Here is an 8,698-nt window from a genome sequence, read left to right on the forward strand (position 1 = left end):
GACATAAATTGAAGACCAAAAGAATATGATTTAAATTTGTTTGAATCTTTAATATCTTTATAAAGATTCCACACAAAATTCATGAATTAGAATTATCTAGATTTCTAAACGTCTTTTAGAAAAGTTCTATTCCTTTATTCTGTTAATGATCTCTTAATTTTTATTTATGAAGAATGTTGCTTTAACAAAGAAGACATAGGAAAAAAATTTTAATAGATAAAACAATGGAATTCATCTATTTCTTTTTAAAGTTCTAGGTCTCTCATCCCATGTCACTCATCACTTTCTGTATCTGCCTCACCCCATCAAAAAATGTAAGCTTCACAAAGGCTACCTTTTTTCTAGTTTTGCTCACTGATATATCCCAAGAATATACAGTAATTGTTACTGTCTCATAATTGATATTCAGGAACTAAACAAAAATCATGCATGTGTTATAAAAATAGTAAAACTGCAACAGATATTAGTAGCAAATATTGTTATTGTTGTTGTTGTTAGATCCCATTGAGTCAGTTGGAACTCACAGAGAACAGCCTATACCATCTGCACAATTGTTCTTATGCTTGAGTCCATTGTTACAGCCACAGGGTCCCTCTATCTCTTAGATAGCTTTCTTCTTTACTGCTGCACCTCTACAGTACCAACCATGATGTCCTTCTGACCCTCCTGACAACATGTCCAAAGTAGGTAAGATGAAGTCTAACCATTTTTGCCTCTAACTAGCATGCTGGCCACACTTCTTTGTAAACAGACTTGTCGACCATGGTACTTCCAGTATTCCCCAGCACCACAATTCAAATGCGTGGATTCCTCTTCAGTCTTCCTGACTCAATGTCCAACTTTCACTTACATATGAGGCAAATGAAAATACCAATGTCATTTATAATTTACAAATGCCTGGTTTTCCAAAAGCCATGAAGGACCATGGAAACCCAAAATCCACCTTCTGGGTCCCCACATGGATCGAATCTCTGATGAATCCCCTCTGACCATAATCAAGGCATGTGAATACCCTTGCTATCAGATGAAGAGCATTTTAAGGACAATTGTGGAAGATATAATCAGGTTAAAATGTAACACTTTATCATTTGATCGCCCTTTTGACTCATCTTAAAGTCACGGTTTTTAATATTTGCTGGTTTTTATTTGATTGAGGTTTTTCTGTTTTATCCTGTCATTGTTGCTGGGATTTTTTGTTTGTTTGCTTCCTATTTGTGTTTTGCTTGATTTTCTGTATACAAAACCCAAGACAAATAAATCTACTGAGACAGTCATTAGATTAGTAGTTGCTAGGGGAATGGCAAGGGAGGTTTTCAGGGAAATAGGTAGCAAACAGCAGTGAGTCTGAGAATAAAATGATCTGAAATTGATTGTGATACTGCTTGCTTAAATCTTGTTAATATGATTAAACAATTGAATTGTATGATATGTGAAGTATTTGCCAGTAAAATGATTTAATGTAAATAAATACACAATTTAAAAGAAAATACCAATGGCTTAGATCAGGTACTTTTTAGTCCTTAAAGTAACATCCTTGCTTTTCAAAAAACTAAAGAGGCCTTGTGTAGCAGATTTACCCAATTCAATACATCTTTTGACCTAGCTCTCTCTCTGTGTATTTTGTTTTTGTATTTTGCTTCTATACTTTCTTTTAACAATTTTATTAGGAGCTGAGACAGAGTTTGTATCATTCCACAGTTCAATCATCTCAAGCAGAATTGTATCATTTCTACCCAAACCAGGCCCAAAACATTCTCTTCCTTCTTGAATGCCTTGATATCAGCTCCCCTTTACCCTCCCTCCAGTTTACCCCCCAGGGACCTTATTCTACTTGCTGTCCCTCGAGGTTCATCCATCCTGGATTTCATAGACCAAAAGTCAGAAAAAACATATAACAAAAATTTGAGGCCTGATCTCTTCATTGTTGCTTCCAAGAGTAATGAGTGTAGATCCAAACAAGACTAAATCCTCAACAACTACACCCTGTCCTCCTTTTATCTCAATGTTACCTTTTGTTGCAGTTGTGAGAATTTTAGTTTTCTTTATACGCATAATGAGTTTACTTCCCAAGAATCTATATTGATAAATATAATGAAATACATATATGAGAGAAAATGTATATATAAATAAATTATATACACATATATGTATAGAATGCATACATATGTATTATATGTGTATATAAAATACACATATAAGTAGTTCATATATATGTGCATGTATATACAAAAATTCACCATTGAGTTGATTTCAACTAATGAGAACCTCATGAAGCACATGCACTTGGCCGCAATCCTTGATCTTCATCAGCAAATGTTTCAAGTGCTCTTCACTTTCAGCAAGCAAGCTTGTGTCACCTGCAAATGTCAGGTTGTTAATAAGCCTTCCTCCAATCCTGATGAGACATTCTTCTTCACATAAGCCAGCTTCTCAGATTGTTTGCTCAGCATACAGGATGATTAAGTATGATGAGAGGATACAACACTGACACACACATTTCCTGATTTAAAACTATAGACCATTCACTTTTTGTGTTTGCACAACTGCCTCTTGATCCATGCACTAGTTCTATATGAGCACAATGAAGCGTTCTGGAATTTCCATTCTTCTCAAGGATATCTGTAGTTTGTTATGATCTACACAGTTGAAAGCTTCATCATAGTTAATAAAACACAAGTAAACAACTTTCTGGTACTCTCTGCTTTCAGTCAAGATCCATCTGACATCAGCAATGCCATTCCTTCTTCCACAGCCTCTTCTGAATCGAATCTGAACCTCTGGCCCCTCTCTGTCACTGTACTGCTGCAACCATTGTGTTCTATTCGCATGCAGATTTTACTTGTGTGTGATACCAATGATATTGTTTAATAATCTGTGCATTCTGTTGGGATACCATTCTTGGGAATGGGCACAAATATGAATCTCTTCCTGCCAATTGGCCAAGTAGCCGTCTTCCAAATTTCTTGGCAAAGACAAGTGAGTGCTTCCAGTGCTTTATCAAAATGGATATACATTTTGTCACATGGAAATTAAGGTATTTCTAGATGTTAAACATAACAAATATGTGACTGTGAATAGTTCAGTATGTTTCTGTCAGTGCACATATAGCTTCATTTATTCTGGAAACATCCTGTAGGTGGAATTATTGGTATGTCCCTCTTCTCTTCTAGTTCTTACTGTTGCTAGGTGCCACCCTGTCATCTCTGACTGATAGCAACAATAGATACAACAGAGGGGAAATCCCTCAGTCTTACACCATCCTCACAATTATTCGGATGTTTGAAACCATTATTGCAATGTGTCAATCAACCAAGTTGAGGGTCTTACTCGTTTTCATTGCCCTTCTACTTGACCAAGCATGACCTTCTTTTCCAGAGGTTGGTCTCTCTTGATAACACACCCCTTCTATTAGACATTGTCAAATACTCATCTCAATGATTGTGGCAATTTAAATTCCTAACAGCACCGTGCAAAAGAGTAGTTCCTTATTGCCACATACCCAATCAATCTTAACTTTAGCCACTGTATGCAATTTTCGGTGATATCTCAATGTTTTATTCTGCATTTCCATTAAGAATGAGGCAGATCTCAGTCACTTCAAGGACATTTGTGCATCCTCATTTTATTTCAAGTCATCTCTTTTCTGTTGGTGTGTGTATGTTTTTCTTATTGACATATAGTAACTGCTTATAGATTTTTGGATACAGGCATATGTCTGCAACATTTCTCTACTTTTGACTTTATATTTCACTTTTTTAAATGAACAGAAACACTTAATTTTGAAAAATGCTAATTTTTCCATGGATTCTTGTGTTAATGATATATTTTCTCATAAAATTTATTGCTTTCTCCCCAACAATCCAACTGAAACTGGCTTATTGGTCAATTTTTGTTTTCATCAATATCATCCTGCACTACTTACTGTGTTTTGGTTATAATATCTATAAAATTTAATTTTAATATACTATTCATGTATCTATCATTCAAGTCCTCAAATTTTTTTTTCTTCATGATTTCTTTAATTGTTCTCAGTCCCTTAAATTGTGTAGGAATGGTTTAATTAATGTGTCAATGTATACACACACACACACACACACACACACCTTGCTAGAAATTTTCCGAGATTGCATTGAATCAATAAATCAAATTATAAAGAATTGCCATTTACCAAGTTAATTTATAAAATGCAGAAGCATAATATAGCTCTGCATTTTTAGATCTTGTTTAATTCAGTAATTTCCTTACCTATTTTATTTTGAAAAATTTGTCAGTTTTTATTATATGTATCCTTATTCATTTGATTTTAAATCTTTGGAACATAAAATAGAATTGTATATAAAATAGAATTTCCTTGTGATATTTTCATGTATCCAGAAAATTTGCCTAGTTTTCCTCTGAGTTCTAAGAACTAAGAACTGTGGACTTTTTTCTTTCTGCACAATTATTTAATTTTAGACAATATACAATTTTAGTGTTTTTCTTTTTAATTCTTACATATTCATTTTTTTCTTGTTTCATTCTACTATTTAAAACTTCCAGCATGATGAGAGTGCAGAAGATGGTGATAAAAAAGCATCTTTTAGGATTTCATCATTAAGTAAGATGTTATATACTCAGCTTTTAAATAGGTATCCTCAACTTGATTAAATAAGTTCCTTATATTCTTTATAGGTTAAGATATTTTTTGAGAAGATTGTTTAAATCTATCAAATGGCATACTGGATTTATTAAAATGGTCATATTTCTATTTTTTTCTTTATTGCACTGAAGTGGTACGTAGAGGGGCAGTAAAAAAGGAATGCCATGGACAAGATGAATTGACTCAGTGGCAGTGTCAAGGGGCTCATCTATAGCAACAATTGTGAGCATGGTGCGGGACCAGGCAAGGTTCTGTTCTGCTGCACCAGGATCTCTATGCGTCTGCACTGCCTCGATGGCACCCACCAACAATGAAGGATGGAACAGACTTCCTTGTTCAGAAAAGCCTCAAGTTTTTGCATAAATATAGAATTGCTTTTAACGCATTCAACTCCAAACTCACTGCATCAAGCCCATGCTGACTTGTAGTACCCATGTAGGGCAGACTAGATCTGGCCTAGGGTGTTTCTGAAACTGTAACTCTTTACAGGAACAGAAAGCGCTTTATTGTCTCATGGAGCACCTGGTGGTTTGAACTGCTGGCCTTATGGTTAGCAGCCCAGCACGTTACCACCATGCCACCAGTGCTCCTTTTTAATGTATCAATATTTGCTAATCGTTTGTTCAGGATTGTGGCATATATATTTATGAAAATGAAAGCATCCCTTTCTTTGTCTGCCCATTGTAGGATTGCTGTCAAAGACATCAGGAGCCCTGATGGCATTGAGTCAGGCAGTGCATGACTCCTGCTCGTAGTCAGTTCAGACGCCGCTGCTCCCCAGGAGAAAGAGAGGCTGTCTTCGCCTGTAAAGATTTACACTCTTAGAAACCCCATACAGGGTCCCTATGAGTCAGGCTCAACTCAATGGCAGTCATTTTAATAGTTTTAATTTTTATTAATTCATTTTTACATGATCAAATCCATTGGATAATTGAAAAAACATTTAACTCATGAAAAAATGTGTGTTTGGGTAATTTAAGTATAATTTAAAATGTATTATTATTATAAATATAATAATTTTTAATAGGGGGAATTCAGAGGAAAAACACTGAGATTTTGGAACTTTATAATGAAAATCTATTAGGGCCAAACAGCTTGGCTTCTGCTATTGGACCTCATTTGTTGAAGTCTAATTAAATGAATCATTTGCATTTGGCAACACATGTGCTTAGCTTCCATTCAAATCCTGATTGAACAATCATGTGGTTTAATGTTATTCTCAATTCTCCAGTGGTTCCCTTCACATGCTTACATAAACATTGCCCTTCAAAATGAGTGATACTGATGTGCCTGGCACTTTTGTATAGCTTTTTATCCTAAGTTATTTTATTGCCCCTCCCCCTCCCCATCCCCACCTTTCCTCTCCTATTTCTCGTATTTATTTTTACACGAACACTGGTGTGCTTGTGTTCTGAAAAGGAAGGCCTTGGACCCTGAGAAATCATGCCTTATATGCCCCCAAATTGGGTGAACTCCCAGAAGACATTTAATCCTTCATCACTTTTAGTTTTATAGTTTAAGCAATAAAAAAAGGAAACTATTTCCTGCCCCCATTCTCATGCTTTCCTTCTAAATGCGACTGAACGAGAGCCTTCAGTTCTTCTGCTGACATCGTTTGACATCCATGAACCATCTTCCTGAGATGCTTTGATTTCTACCTTTCTTCTGACATATCCATTATTAATTTTATTTCTTGTCCATTCCATGATCTGCAGCACATAATGGTAGCTTGTATAACTACGAAGCCAAATCAACACGTTTTCAAATTAACTGAAAGACATTTGATAACCAAGAATATTCTAGTTAATAGGTCTTATCAAGATATACTGTTTCTTATTTAAATATTTTTCTTTTTAATTTTGATATTGAATTTGTCTGAAGAATATTTAGTACCATAATTAATAATCCAGAAAATGTATTTGACAGATAAAAAGAGTCTCCAGAAATGTAACAATAATTTTATTATTTCTAAAAGCTCCATTGCTTAAATTGGTGTGGAAGATGACAAAAATGTCAATTTTTGGACATTTACTGCTTGGAAGTTTCAATTTGTATTTTTTTGAAATCAATGATTCATAATATAGAATAGTCTTGTTTTTTAAAAAGTACCAATTCAGTAAAGGAACGTGGCATGTGTCAATAATTAAAGCACCTGTAATGATTTTCACAGTCTCTGCTTGGACTCGGCCACAATTTTCCACATTAACCTGATTTCTCTTCATGAAAACTGGAAAATATGCAGGGTAAAGCAAGCTCTACAGGGCCCAGAACCAAGAAAGGAAGGAGAGGAAAAATGACTCTTATTTCATTTTGAGAATTCTTTTATTTGTTTTTATTCTGGAATTAAATTGAGATTACTTAAAGCAAATTGTCAAAAATAAGTGTAAATTCTACAGGCTCCATTCAATTAATGATTATTTAAATGTTTTTCTTTAATTGGTTAGAGAAATCACAAGCAATAGGATGTATAATTTTAGTTTACAAAGGACCAATCTAGATTATCTATCTACATTAACCTAATTTTTCCCCTAGACTTACCAGCTCCTATGAAACACGATCACTGTAGAAAATGTCTTAGAAGTCACCAAGTACAGTTTTATCCCATTGTTAGTTTCTTGTGTTGAAATACTTCAAAGTGCTGGAAAATCAAGAGATCAAATGATATTTCAAGGTGAAGAAGCTTTCTTTAACGGTTTTAAATGATTTACCCACCTTGGGGCGGCTGACCACAAAGTCGCCAATTCCAGGCTTGCAGTCAGTCTCCGGAGAAGGGTGAGGCAATCTGCTTCTCTAAATAGATTGTTTTTCCTGGGTCCCCTCAAGGTGGGTTCAGTCCATAGCTACCCTATGTACAACACAATGAAGCACTGCCCAATTGCGCAGCATTCTCATAATTCTTCTTACGTTTGAGCTCGTTATTGCTGCCATCATGTCAGTCATCTTATCAAGGGCCTTCCAGTTGTTCACTGCTTCTCTACTTACCTAGCATGATGTCCTTTCCCATGGACTGGTGTCTCCTGATAGCGTGTCCAAAGCACAGGACATGAAGTTTCTCCCTCCTGGCTTCTAAGAAACATTCTGACTGTGAGAGATTGCTTTGTTCTCGTGGTAGTGCAGAGTGATTCTAATATTCTTTGCAAGCACCAGAATTCAAATGTACCTGTTCTTCTTCAGTCTGCTTTATTCAAGACTCAGGGCTCTGTGCTTAATGATGATTTGGATCTTCTCCATTGTCTCTTCCCACAGATGTAGTCAATTTGATTCCTGGGTATGCAATATGTCCATGCGAATAATTGCGCTTTACGCTGTAGAAAAAACCCCGGTATTTGTCATGAATTAGTTTATAGTCACTCAAAATTACATCATGTGATATTTGGCATTGTTTTAATCATTATGACCATATTATACAATGAACAATTCTTTAATTCCAAATATCAAATTCTAATCATCACTAATCAATGCGTTTTGAGTGTGTGTTAATCAGTTTCAGACTGCAGAAATTGATAAAAATCTTCAGTTTCTTTATTTTTTGACATTAATGTTTTTATGTAAATTTGATTAATAGTCATATTCACTGCCTTTCATTCTTTAAACAATAAATCAACTCTATTCTTGTTCAGTTTGTCTTAATTGACATAGTAGAACATGTGTTGGTCTAATTCAAATGTTCAAATAAAAATTTCTACTCACTGATACCTATTAAATTTTATACTTCATTTTGGACAACTAATTTCCCTCAATTCATACTTTGTATATGCCACAATCCAATTATTAATGGATGGTTGCCATTGTTTCTCCTTGTTCTGAGTCATGCCATGTTTATTGAAATGATGGTCCTCCAAGCTTAATTGCTTTATTTCATCAATATTATTAATGTCAACCCTACTTTGAGGATGCACCTCTTCCCAAGTTGTTTTTTTAATTTTTCAAAAGTTGATCACCATGTCCTCTTCCTGGTGTCTTTTTAATCTGGAAGCTCTGCAGACGCCTGTTACCCAGGGTTGACCCTCCTGGTATTTGAAATACTGGTGGCATAGCTTCCAGCGTGGTAACACAGAA

At 35.1% G+C, this 8,698-nt stretch overlaps 1 pseudogene; it reads left to right on the top strand.

The window, feature by feature from the left end:
- Positions 1 to 7,979, top strand: part of LOC101641656 — a 10,065-nt pseudogene extending 2,086 nt beyond the window's left edge.
- The last annotated feature ends 719 nt before the right edge of the window (positions 7,980 to 8,698 follow it).

Source organism: Echinops telfairi, unplaced genomic scaffold (genome assembly GCF_000313985.2).
Source record: "Echinops telfairi isolate 266 unplaced genomic scaffold, ASM31398v2 ScPeMD7_14;HRSCAF=57, whole genome shotgun sequence".
NCBI classification, from domain to species: Eukaryota; Metazoa; Chordata; class Mammalia; order Afrosoricida; family Tenrecidae; genus Echinops; species Echinops telfairi.